Genomic DNA, 14276 nt, shown 5'->3' with positions numbered 1-14276 from the left:
TACTGGAAGATGCGACCTGTACTGTATCTAATCAAATTCTATCTGGCGTGTTATTATTTCGGGAGGATGCTGTGGCAGTTCCACTATTTGTACTGTTCTGTTAATTCTTCCAAACGTATTACGTTCTGGATGATACCTATTGTCTGGTTCATTTAGTGGTGGGCAGGAAATCGCGTATCTGTTAGAAATCACAGTGACTGAGAAGTCACAGATATCACAGTAGCAACTTTACAGAATCTAACTGCTATTTCAGTCATAGTTAGCAGTCGCAAGTAGTATTTCACATTCAAAGACGTGAGCCATCTATTGGTCGAATTTAGCACTGCTTTCTGCGATTTCAGTGACAAGTCGCAACTAAGAGTCGCAAGTAGCATCTAAAAAGCGCGGTTAACAGTGGCATCTGTTGGCCAAAGTTCGTACTACGTCCATCTCTGCGGTACGCTATGGAGTCCAACTGCGATTTCCGTGACAAGTCGCAACTAAGAGTCGCAAGTAGCAACTAAAAAGCGCAGTTAACAGTGCCATCTCTTGGCCAAAGTTCGTACTACGTCCAGCTCTGCGATACGGTATCGAGTCTGCGATTTCCGTGACAAGTCGCAACTAAGAGTCGCAAGTAGCAACTAGAAAGCGCGGTTAACAGTGCCATCTGTGGGTCAAAGTTCGTACTACGCCCATCTCTGCGATACACTATTGAGTCCAACTGCGATTTCCGTGACAAGTCGCAACTAAGAGTCGCAAGTAGCAACTAAAAAGCGCAGTTAGCACTGCTATCTGTTGAGCAAAGTTCATACTACGCTATTCGCTACCGAGTCAAACTGCGATTTCTGTGACAAATCGCAACTAAGAGTCGCAAGTAGCAACTAAAAAGCGCAGTTAACATACTTTTCCTAGTGCCATCTGTTGACCGACGGACGTACTTCGTAATGAGAGCCTTGTGCCTCACGAGATCGATGTGCTATGTGTGCATATGAAGGGCTTATTTCAATAGTGGTACAAGTCCATTTTTTTCATTTTGAGATACAGAGTCGTAAAGTTAAATGAGCACTGAAAAATCTGCAGTTGAGATACCAGAAATATTCAAGCATATGGCTTCTTGCTAGAGACGAACCTTTATTTATGTTTGCTTGGATCATTAATTTCAGAAGCATTATAGAAAGAAAAGCGGAGATAATGGACTTGTACCACTATTGAAATAAGCCTTTCATATTATATGACGACATGCACATTCAGCATCAGTTATGGTTGGTCAAATACTGCTGTGACTCGGAATGTATTATATTAATAAGAAGCAACATTGCCTTTTTCTCCTGAAAATATCAAGTAACGTAACAAATGTGTTTGATTCTGCTTCCAATATGACAGTTTTGGTTAATACTCCACATGCCTACAGGACTTTGCAATGTTAACACAGCAGAACTCAGACATCTGTATAAGTGTAGTGAAATAAAAAACAGTCCTATGAATGCCTCACTTTTGTTCCGACACAGTTCAAGACTCGGGAGAAAAGTTTTACACCTGGTGTTCTACATGGCAACTTCACACTCAAGAACTTTTTGCCGACACTACTACCACCTACATAAGTAAGCTTTTCCTGTGTTACTTTCAAGTAATGCACTTAAGCTATTCCCGATTTAACTGGAAGATCTGTACTTCCCACTTCCACATCAAAAGCCTCAAAATGCATATTGTAGACTTCGGGATATGTTACAGGTCAGTGTCACACCAAGATTGTGGAGAAAGGGAGGGGGGGGCGGCATGTCACTCTCCAACAAGTGTTTACCAATAAGTAAGTGGCGGAAAATTACGGGTATTGGACGGCTTAACATGTGGAAAATGAGATTTTTATTATTCACTCACTGTATTTAACATTTATTATGCCTTTAAAATCGCACAACAACTTCAATAAAACACAGTTTAATCATTCACACACTTATTTCACAATTATTTCACTTTTAAACAGCAAATCCTCTAAGAGCTGTCTTGAATCTTCACGAATCTCTCTCAACAGCCTTGATGTGGATAGATACGTACAGCAACCAGTAATCAGAGTCAGAACTGCGTCTGCAAAAACACAAGGATTATTAAACAATTTTTGCTGTCACTAATTACTAGCAATATAATTGACAGAGTAGATTGCTAATATTTGCTATAATGAATGTCACATTTTCAAGAACGATTTCACTGAAGTAATTAAGTCCATCGAAACGCTTAGAAACTAACCTCTCGTCTGACGAAAACGGTCTAAAGACGCAGTGGCAAATTTCTTCAGATCTGCTGACAATGATATTTTGAGTTATCACTTTACTGAGTGACTGAAATGTAGTTCAAGTGCCTGTGAACATAACAATATGTTAGAATTCATTTTCTAAACACGAACTATTATGGTACTGTACGGCTACTTACATATTAATTACACTATTAATATTTTCACAGTTGTTTCTTTAATACAAAATTAAAGCCAACGGAAGAAAAAACGTAAAACATACTTGCCAATGACAGGTTTGTTGCGATGCAATTTTCTGTGTTGACAGATGTAACTTTTTCATATGGTGGTAAGTCGCAGAAATCGCAGGAGTCACAGAAATCGCTGAAGTAGCAGAAATCGCAGAAGTAGCAGAAATCGCAGAAGTAGCAGAAATCGCAGAAGTCACAGAAGTAGCAGAAGTCACAGAAGTCGCGGAAGTAGCAGAAATCGCAGTAGCGGAGGGATACACGACCTATGTTACTTAACTGCGACAAATCGCAGTTAAGAATAACAGATACTGAAAAATAGCATTCACTGAAATCACTGATATCGGAAAATCGCAGTTTAGCCCATCACTAGGTTCATTCATGATTATATGTTGTTGCTGATGTTCTTGCTGCTGATGACACCGACTGTTATTATACGTACGCTGAAAATAGAGCTCATTAATTTTACATCTGTCATGATAGTCATTTCTATACGGTGCATTGCGATAGGAATTGAAGTAGTGTGTCTTCTGTACGTACTGATTTCCTTGTTGCTGTGCGCTACCATTTGTTGGAGCTGAGACTATACGTGCACGCGGCGAAACATTAAAGTTTGGTTGACCTTGTGCATTACATTGTTGGTTAGGTATGCTAACCGGCTGACTTTCATGCTGTTGCGGTGAAAAACCTGTATTGTTACTAAAGTGTGGTTGCGACTACTGAAAATTTTGTACATACTGATGATTAAAAATTTTATCTGATATCAAAATTACGCTGGTAGTTCTGAAGTGCCTAATGAAAATTGTCACTTTCGGTAAAATTTGTCGTATCGGGTTTTCTTGACTCATTTCTTAATCCTAGGTAGAGCAATAGTTAAAGAGGTTTTGATAGATATAAAGGATAGTAGAAGAGAAGGCAGCAGTGCAGAAAACTAAAGATGAAACAGCACTACTACAGCTCGCAGCCCTGTGCATGCTACGGCACATACTTATTAAAGCGTAATGAAACCCCTGAGGTCTTTTATGCGCTACAAATAAATTTTAGCTTTTGCGTTACAGGCAATGCCAGTGAAAATTCAAAAATAAATTGCTGTATCCTTGCTAATTCTAGTTTCTGCATTACAGGCAATGAAAGTAAAAGTTCAAGAGCAAATTGTCGTATCCAGTTCAATGTGTGTACCTGTGCTCTGTCATTATTAAGTTCCTTAGATTTTCTTACGGATAAAAATTGCTCGTGGTCAACGTTATCGTCTCTGAACGTGTGAACAGGTTCAGGATTGAATGAAAATCTATTTGACTGAGACTGTTCGGAATCTAACTCACGTACTCTTTGTAGATTACCTAAATTATACACGCTGCGTGAATCTGACAAATGTTCGCAAAGTGGCGTCTGCTGTGATGTGTTAAACGCTGAAACATTTTTCATCTCTGTTACTTCTTGCTGTAAACTTGACAATTTTCTACGTAATGTATTATTAGACGAATCTATCTCACTGATCGTCTGCTGTAAATTTTGGAATTCAGGTGTTTGGTTAAACGAGATCGGTGCAGTATCGTCTGATTTGCTGTCATTATTACTTTCAATAACGTCAATACGACTGGCCAATTTATCATATTTTTCAGTCAGTATTTTTACCTGATCATCGTTTTTAGTGTCAGAAGTATTAATCTGTTTTTGTAATTTACGTGTGGTTTCGTTCAATTTTTTAACGTCAGCTTTGATGACATCGGAATCCTGTGTTAGTTCTAATTGTTCGAATCTGTCTGTCACTGTCTGAATATCTGCTGTGTGTGTATCTGTTTTTGATTTAAGATCGGAAATTTCATCACGTAATTCGGTGTTCAACTGTTCGATGGTATTAATTTTGTCGGACACTGTAGCAATATTGTTGTCTACGTATGTTTTTGCTTTCGCAAACAATTTACGTTTGTCTTCTTGTCTCTGTGCAGTAATTGTTTCCATGACTTGTCGTTTTACTTTATTCTGATCCTGTATAAATTTACAGAAACGCGCATCACTGTTTTGTAGGTGAAGATTAAAACGTTCGTCAATTTGAGTGTTCTGTTGTTCAAATTTCGCGTCTATTTTTGCATCCATTGTGCGCGAAAGTTCTGCTGTCATTAACTTAAACTCGTCGCGTAATTGTGTTGCTTTTTCAGAGCATTGTTTACCGACTGCACTAATTTCCTCTCTAAGTGTTTCTGTTGTAGCTGCTTGCATATCCCTTAATTCTTGAGCAACAGATCTAATTTCTTCGCTACTTTTCCTAGCACAAGCCTCAATTTCCTCACGTAATTGTTCCTTAGTATCATGACACTGCGCGGCAACGGCTCTAATCTGTTCACTAAGCTGTCTGGAATTGTTGTCTAATTTTTCATTTAACTGTCTGGAATTGTTGTCTAATTTTTCATTTAACTGTCTGGAATTGTTGTCTAATTTTTCATTTAAATGTCTGGAATTGTCTAATTTTTCATTAAGCTGTTGTTTGAGATTTTCGTTATTTTCATTAAGTTGTTGTTTGAGATCTTCTTTAAGTTGTTTGGAATTGTTGTCTAATTTTTTACTAAGGTTGTTTTGTTTTTCACTCTGTTGTTTGAAATCTTCCCAAGTTGTTTGAGATCTTCATCCTTAAACTGTAGCAATACTGCCATAATTTGATGCAAGCCAATATTACCTACTCTATTCTCTGTACTGTTTGATGGCGTAACTGCAATTGTCACGTTTGGTGTATCCATTTGGATATTCTGTGATTCTTGAAAATGTTTGCTAATCGGACGTGCACTCTTAGTCACTACCTCGGAATCAAGTAAATCTGTCCTACTTTGAGTATCCTGTTCATTTTCATTATAAAAATTCGTCTGTTCGTCACGTGAATTTTGCAAACCGGTTGTGTTAAGCGGGGCAGCGCTCATTGCAACAGAACGTCCCGCGTCATCAATTGTCGTTAAATTAACAGAGGACACAATTGACTTCGTCTGTTCATCACTAGTATCAAAATCAACATTAGTGGTCGGTACACACTGATTGTCCGTAAATGGAGGATTGTCATCATTATACTGCATATCGCAAGTACTATCGGACAAGTTGTTTAAGTCGGTTATTTCACTCATTATACCTCGCGATGAACTATTAACTGTTTTTCGTGGCATTTTTACACAAATCACAATTATTCAGTAATCAAACAAAGACACTGCAAAATCCAACAAACACTATTACAACAAAGAGCAACAAATTGCCGATGATCTGTGGAAGAAAGTGACAAAGTTAGTAAAAGCGTTGCGCCAAATGCTAATTATATTTAAGTAAATAAGAGCAGATATCTGACTACTTATCAGAAGATTCACAAAGAAATACGATCCTGGTCCGGATGTCGCCAAGTGTAACCTCCCCACAAAAATTTTAAAGGTCAATAATAGTGAAATTGTAACCTCCCAGCAAGAATATGAAAGTCAATGTTAAGTGAAATGTTGTCTTCCCACAAAACTGAATATTAAAATTGAGCCAAGCGTAACCTCCTTGCAAAATTAAAGACTAATAATGGCCCAAATGTAAAGTCCCCACAAAACGTTTCGCATTCGTAGCATTGTTTTAGGCAGAGAAAAAAATGCTGTTCATTACTTTCTGTGCATTATCAACCCTCGTACTTCAACCTGTCTTTTCTCCACACTGTTCTGAGATACGGCTTTCGTTTCAACTTTAAAAACACTTTCGATATATTAGCTAGATTTTATTCGCAGCAACATTTCATCTAAATCGAACGAAACGCAAAGTACCCAGCGATCAATTTTCATTAAAAACACTTCAAAATTTATACTACGTAGTACTTGGAAAGTAGGTATCACATCGAAAAAATAGATACTCATCATGAAGCTATAACGGGAAACTATAAGATATGCAAATATCAATTTTTGTGCCAATTAGCTTTTTCAGAATAGAATGAGAAGTATTTTATAGTGCAGCAAACATAAAAAAACCGAAAGAAGTGGTTTTTAATGCTTTAAAAGAAGAGAGTCTCATCCGAAGAACTAACTACAAGAATTGAAGTGGTTTTTCTTCTTTTACATACTGTATTTTTTACAGCAAGAATTTCGGAAAACTCATTTTTTCGTGAACCGCTATCAGCCGCTCTTTGGGAAGCGCTTCCTACGTGGCGTCCCTCGCCGCTGAAAAGCGCTACCAACTGTCGCAGCGTGAACCGCGCCGCCAGACCATTTTCTGTCTGACCAGGCCTTATTTTCAGAGATTACTCGTCGGTACTGGCCCCTTATTTAGCTTGCATTTATGGTGAATCTCTTGCCGGGCGTAAACACCCAAACCACTGGAAAAAGGGCAGACGATTGCCGTGTATAAGAAGGGTGGACGAACCGACTCGTAAAATTACAGGCCAATACCTAGAACGTCGGTTTGCTGTAGAATTCTTGAGCATATTCTAAGTTCGAATATAAAACATTTCCTTGAGAGAGATAGCATTTTTTCCACTGAGTAGCACGGATTTAGATAGCATCACTCATTCGAAACGAAACTCAGAATGCATTTTTCTCACACGATATCTTATGGACCATTGATGAAGGGCAGCAGGTATTCCTAAATTTCCGGACAGCTTTTGGCATTGTGCCACATTGCAGACTGTTAGAGATCATCCGAGCACACAGAATAGATACTCAAACACGAATGACTCGGTCCGCAGCTCGTGGTCGTGCGGTAGCGTTCTCGCTTCCCGCGCCCTGGTTCCCGGGTTCGATTCCCGGCGGGGTCAGGGATTTTCTCTGCCTCGTGATGACTGGGTGTTGTGTGATGTCCTGAGGTTAGTTAGGTTTAAGTAGTTCTAAGCTCTAGGGTACTGATGACCATAGATGTTAAGTTCCATAGTGCTCAGAGCCATTTGAACCATTTTTGACTCGATGACTTTTTAAATAACACAGCCCAGTTTTTTGTGCCGGACGGCGAGTGTTCATCAGAAACGAGTGTGTGCCCCAGGGGAGTGTGATAGTATTGCTCGTGTTCTCTGTATAGGTAAACGATCTGATGGGTTGGGTGAGCAACAATCTATTGGTTGACGACGCTGTAGTTACGGAAAAGTGTCGCCGTTCAGTGACTGTTGGAGGCGAGGATACCAGATGATGACTTGAACCTGCTGGATGATAGGCTACAGGGAGACTTGGACAGAATTTCTATTTCGCGTCATGAATGGCAGCTTATTTTAAATATGGAAAGTTTAATGAAGGTGAAAAGGAAATGTAATCTTGTAACGTTAGAATATGTACAAAGGTTGGACAAAAAGACAAAAATGTGGAAACTCCCAGAGAAATTAATGCTTGAACATAAATGCAGATCTAGCCGAGCCTGGAGTTGGCAACGAACGGCGCATTTGCAATATCCTGAACACGTTGCAAGTGTCAGTAGTGGTCAGAACGGAGATCTGTATAGTTCTGAGTGCACTGTGTCGCAGCTAATTGGATTCGAATGTGGGCTAATTATTGGTGGTCATATGGTGGGCTCTCCCGTAACCAAGCTAGCCGCAGTATATGGTGTTTCAGGAGACACTGTACTGATGATTTACACCTCATACAGGGAAAGCTGGAAAGTAAAATCATCCGGTAAGTCATAACGCACACGAAGTGTGTGAGGAGTAGTGATGTGGGCAGGGTATATTCCCAGTGGGAGGGCACTTATAAAATGGGAATACTGCCGAGAATATTTCTTTGGCTGGGGAAGATTCCCAAAAACTGGGAATTTATGAAGATTTTTAGATTTTGAATGTTTGTAACCTCCCCACAAAAATTTTAAAAGTCAATAATAGTGAAATTGTAACCTCCCAGCAAGAATATGAAAGTCAATGTTAAGTGAAATGTTGTCTTCCCACAAAACTGAATAATAAAATTGAGCCAAGCGTAACCTCCTTGCAAAATTAAAGAATAATAATGGCCCAAATGTAAAGTCCCCACAAAATTAACGTTAAGATGATTGCTCATTAAAAGTCAATAATAGTGTTAATTAAATACTGAACCAAGAACTGTATGTAACATCTTAACACAAATAATTAAACCTGATAAATCTTATAAGGGCAGCTGCGCTGACCTTCGGCCCTCTGAAATAATTAAACCTGACAAATTCTTACCTCAGTAAAACTGCACCTATATCTGCTCTTATTTTTCGACACAGCTCCGTGCAATGCTGGCCCATATTTAGTTTTGATTCTTGGAGGGAATGCATAGGAAATATTATTTAAATTGAAATGAATCTTTTTCTTTAAAAAAATTACTTTATAGAAAAATTATTATTGGGGTAATTCTTGAACAAATTAATTAAAATTAATATACATTATAGATGTGCGCAATGCTGCTTCAGTACCTTCTATAACAATATACCTCGTCCCGAACCGTGACCAGAGATGCAAGGAGAGCACGCCGCCGACGCATGCCGACGGCCGCTCAGTACAACCGTCCACTCGCTACACGCAACTGCACTAGACTGACTACTACTGCAGACAGAGTGCAACTCGCAACTGTCGTCTCGCGCGGGCAAGCGCAGACTAGCCACGATAAATAACTCTCTGGTCAGAGATTCTGTCATGCCTCGCCGTCGCTGGTAATGAATACATATGAAACGTACGCGTTTCATGTTTTGACACTTATTAACAGTTAAAGAAGCTTAAAACTAACAAACTAAGTAAATTCATACATTTTAATCTAAGATTTATCATTCCATACATTAATTTCCGTGCAAATTCCAGGCAAAACATCATTTACCGTGAGTCTGGCGGAAAAATAAAATATTGCTAGGCCTATTATTTTTAGGCAAATTGATACCCACATTTCTCTGAACGAAATCTAAACTTACAAAATATTTCTCTGGAGGCGTAATTCTCAACCAGCCGTTATCTGTAATACTTTTTAATTTTTCCAAACGAATGACTAGAAGTGTTTCACTCTCATAATTCAAAGACTCCTCATTTCCTGCAATGAATTATGATTTATAAATTTTTCATTTTTAGAATTGTTAATTAATGTTTTACCACGTTCTGTGTCAAAAAAATCACTTGTATTTTCAAGTAAATCATAAATCTCAGCCGGTTTATTCGCATAATTTTTCCTGAAATGCCATTTTCAATGACTAATGTTTACAAAATTCGCACTAGTTTATTTTAAACTTTATAGCCTAAAATATCTCTAAAATCGACAGAAAACTTAACAAATTGAATAGACAAACTTTCCTGTGTATTTTAGTAACTTCGGTTACTCACTAGATGGCATATCAATATTATAAACTCGGTTTTTCTAAAGGTTGATTATTTTGACGTTGGCAGCTGTAGGAAACGTAAGAGTCGTAAATGTTGATGTTTGGCAATTCCCTGGAAATATTTCTTCGCTTTTAAATTACCGGGAATTTTACAACACTAGTGATGAGTAATCGTGACAGACGATCATTGAAGATTATTGCGAAGGAAAATACGGGAACATCGATGGCGGATGAGTATTGTTCGACAGTGTTTCAAACATCCGGTCGAGTTCATGTCTGGCCTACGTCGTTCCGTGTCTGCGGTGCAGACTGCTTCTGCCAAAAGTGAAACATGGCGGGGGTCGGTGATGATCTGCGCCCCATGGGTACTCTGCAAGGTCGCTTTACAAATGGCTCAAATAGCTCTGAGCACTGTGGGACTAAACATCTATGGTCATCAGTCCCCTAGAACTTAGAACTACTTAAACCTAACTAACCTAAGGACAGCACACAACACCCAGTCATCACGAGGCAGAGAAAATCCCTGACCCCGCCGGGAATCGAACCGGGGAACCCGGGCGTGGGAAGCGAGAACGCTACCGCACGACCACGAGCTGCGGACAGGTCGCTTTACAGCCAAAGATTATGTGGCCATTTTGGCTTGTCAGGTGTATCCCGTGGTACAATATTTGTACCCCAGTGTTGATGCTGTGCTCCAAGATGATAGCGCACCTGTTCACACAGCTCGCATCATCCGGGACTGATTTTGTGAGCACGAGGATGGAATGTCACGTCTTCCCTGTCCACTCAGTATTACTGAGCCTTGGTGTATACACTACTGGCCATTAAAATTGCTACACCACGAAGCTGACGTGCTACAGAAGCGAAATTTAACCGAGAGGAAGAAGATGCTGTGATATGCAAATGATTAGCTTTTCAGAGCATTCACACAAGGTTGGCGCCGGTGGCGACACCTACAACGTGCTGACATGAGGAAAGTTTCCAACCGATTTCTTATACACAAACAGCAGTTGACCGGCTTTTTCTGGTGAAACGTTGTTGTGATGCCTCGTGTAAGGAGGAGAAATGCGTACCATCACGTTTCCGACTTTGATAAAGGTCGGATTGCAGCCTATCGCGATTGCGGTTTATCGTATCACGACATTGCTGCTCGCGTTGGTCGAGATCCAATGACTGTTAGCAGAATATGGAATCGGTGGGCTCAGGAGAGTAATACGGAACGCGGTGCTGGATCCCAACGGCCTCGTATCACTAGCAGTCGAGATGACAGGCATCTTATCTGCATGGCTGTAACGGATCGTTCAGCCACGTCTCGATCCCTGAGTCAACAGATGGTGACGTTTGCAAGACAACAACCATCTGCACGAATAGTTCGACGACATTTGCAGCAGCATGGGCTATCAGCTCGGAGACCATGGCTGCGGTTACGCTTGACGCTGCATCACAGACAGGAGCACCCGCAATGGTGTACTCAACGACGAACCTGGGTACACGAATGGCAAAACGTCATTTTTTCGGATGGTCGCATCCGTGTTTGGCGACATCGCGGTGAACGCACATTGGAATCGTGTTTTCGTCATCGCCATAACTGACGTATCACCCGGCGTGATGGTATGGGGTGCCATTGGTTACACGTCTCGGTCACCGCTTGTTCGCATTGACGGCACTTTGAACAGTGGACGTTACATTTCAGATGTGTCACGACCCGTGGCTCTACCCTTCATTCGATCCTTGCGAAACCCTACATTTCAGCAGGATAATGCACGACCGCATGTTGCAGGTCCTGTACGGGCCTTTCTGGATACAGAAAATGTTCGACTGCTGCCCTGGCCAGCACATTCTCCAGATCTCTCACCAATTGAAAACGTCTGGTCATTGGTGGCCGAGCAACTGGCTCGTCACAATACGCCAGCCACTACTCTTATTGACCTGTGGTATCGTGTTGAAGCTCTATGGGAAGCTGTATCTGTACACGCCATCCAAGCTCTGTTTGACTCAATGCCCAGGCGTACCAAGGTCGTTATTACGGCCAGAGGTGGTTGTTCTGGGTACTGATTTCTCAGGATCTATGCACCCAAATAGTGAGAAAATGTAATCACATGTCAGGTCTAGTATAATATATTTGTCCAATGAACACCCGTATATCACCTGCATTTCTTCTTGGTGTAGCAATTTTAATGGCCAGTAGTGTGTATTTTCGAGTAAAGGGTGCGTGGTCGCTAACCACCGCCATCCTCGTTATCTGAACTTGCCATTACTTTGCATGAAGATTGGTACAATATTCCCTTGAAAACCCTGCAGGACCTATATTGATTCATTCCGAGGCGGCTAAAAGCTGTTTCGAATGTCAACGGTTTTCCTACACCATATTAGGCACGGTAATGAGTTTGGTGTTTCCATATTTTTGTCCACATCCTATGCTAGTGATACTCGGATCAAGTTTCCTTCTCAGCTAATAGAAAACATTACTTATTCCACCTCTAAATCCTCGGCCATTTTGTGTTCCCGATGTCTTGAGAGAAGATAATACTTCCGCAGTTTCATTTAGAATAAGCTCCGTTAATGTATCGGGTATCTCATTTTGTGACTGTCGATTTCAAGTAGCTTTTATGTGAGGGGAATAATTTAGTGCTTTCGTAATTACTAGTAATTATAGATAGATTTATTAATGACACATCTTTTAGACCACTTTTCATTTAGACAATCGATGCCGGGCTTGCCGTCCGCTGTGACCGAGCGATTCTAGGCGCTTCAGTCCGGAACCGCGCTGCTGCTACGGTCGCAGGTTCGAATCCTGCCTCTGGCATGGATGTGTGTGATGTCCTTAGGATAGCTGGGTTTAAGTAGTTCTAAGTCTAGGGGACTGATGACCTCAGATGTTAAGTCCCATAGTGCTTAGAGCCATTTGAATCATTTTTTGATACATGACTTCAACAGTTTGTTCACTATAGCTGTAGGTTTCATGCAGTTGCACGCTACATTTTTGCCGCATTTGAATCTGCGAACATTACTCGATTTAGGGAATTGTCAGTCCAAAGACGTGAATAACATGTGGTGGAAAAGCTGTGTGTTAAAGCAAAGTACCTTCAGCTGCACGAATCAGATTTTATACTGAGCCAGATTTAGCCTTTTCAAAGACTGTAGTGATGTTTGAGCCACTAGCCTCGTATTTCGGATTATGTATATTCTTTTTTTGTGTTCAAGTTGTCATTAACCCTTAACTACTATGGTCATTAACAGAAACACAAATACTGTGGAGAGGTCTCACAGACAGCATTTTTATATTTTATGTATCAAACCAGAATTTTGCTGAATATATATATATATATATATATATATATATATATATATATATATATATATATATATATATAGTTTCTTGGCTTCCTATCATTCATTGCACTTCTTAGAGGTGGACTTCGTAGAAATTTGATTGTTTTTAAAAATGCAGTATTTTAAACACTTCAACAATTAAAGCAAAGTGAAATTTGAAGTATATTTTTATTTCATGAGTTACGAAAATAACAGCAAATAGTTAGCTCTATACTCACACACAGATTATCATCAGAGCATATAACTAGGTGGGAAAATCCAACTTGACCTACGATAAATTGTGTGCAAAGTCAACTTTCAGTTTACGACTCATCTTTGCAATGTAGAGCGAATATTTCAGCCCTAAGTCTATGAATGGAGAAACTTTGCCACATTTTACTTCTAAAATTACAAGTAAACACTAAATATGTGTTATCATGCGCCACTGAATCATACTTTAGTCAATTTCCACCTGCAAACACTTCACGCAGACCTTCCTGGAACACTCCTAACAAATCGGAACTCCACTCTGTTGACATAGATATCTTATTTTCCTCTTCAGACGAGAAGGCCAAAAGGCACACGTTTTTCGATTTTCGAATTCTTCTTTCGGTGTCTGAGGCTCATCTTGTAAGTGAAGTATTCTTCTGATGGTGTCACTCAACTCTTCTGGTAAGCGTTCAATAGAAATTCTATGCTTCACATGAAGTTCAACTAGGTCTCTTTCTAGAGTTTTCATGAAGCTCAATCTCATCATTTCTTCTGCCTTTGGATAAGCTTGATGTACCACATAACAATTTACACCGCAAGCAACATCCACTAATGTGAAGAAACTGGCCAAAGGCCATCTTATTCTACATCGACTTGACGAATAAGCTGCACACCTGTGGTCGGGATAGTACACCACCTTTTGTTGTGTTATAAAACAGGATGACCTCAAGTTTTCCTGATTCAGGATCATTGTTTACTGAATGGTGCATAGAAGAGATCAGTATTGCAACTCTGCACTTCTTGGACGTGAAGGAAACCTGAGTCATGTCTTCTGTAAAACCGTAAACAGATGTCTTCACACCACATTTCTTATTAGGTAAGAAGTTCTGTGGGATCTCCTTTTTGTTCTTTTTCAGCGTTCCAACATACGTGAGACCTTTTTTTGAAAGTTCATTGACTAGTTCTACTGATGAGTACCTGTCGTCACCCGTAACATTTCTCGCTGTGTTTTCAATGGGTTTCACCAATCGAAGAGCAGCCTGTGTATGAACACTGTGACCTTT

General features: G+C 40.0%; 1 long non-coding RNA gene across 1 annotated transcript; it reads right to left on the bottom strand.

Annotated features, from left to right (window-relative positions):
* Positions 1–1862: 1862 nt before the first annotated feature.
* On the bottom strand, positions 1863–2563 carry LOC126251346 (uncharacterized). Its single transcript, XR_007545725.1, has 3 exons — positions 2487–2563; positions 2221–2332; positions 1863–2061 (listed from the first exon to the last, which is right to left on the bottom strand). It is a non-coding gene; the product is annotated as an uncharacterized LOC126251346 (long non-coding RNA).
* Between the last annotated feature and the right edge of the window lie 11713 nt (positions 2564–14276).

This window comes from Schistocerca nitens, chromosome 4, assembly GCF_023898315.1.
Source record: "Schistocerca nitens isolate TAMUIC-IGC-003100 chromosome 4, iqSchNite1.1, whole genome shotgun sequence".
Classification (NCBI taxonomy): Eukaryota; Metazoa; Arthropoda; class Insecta; order Orthoptera; family Acrididae; genus Schistocerca; species Schistocerca nitens.
Note: the sequence above shows the minus strand (reverse complement) of the source record. Positions and strands in the feature narration are given on the sequence as shown.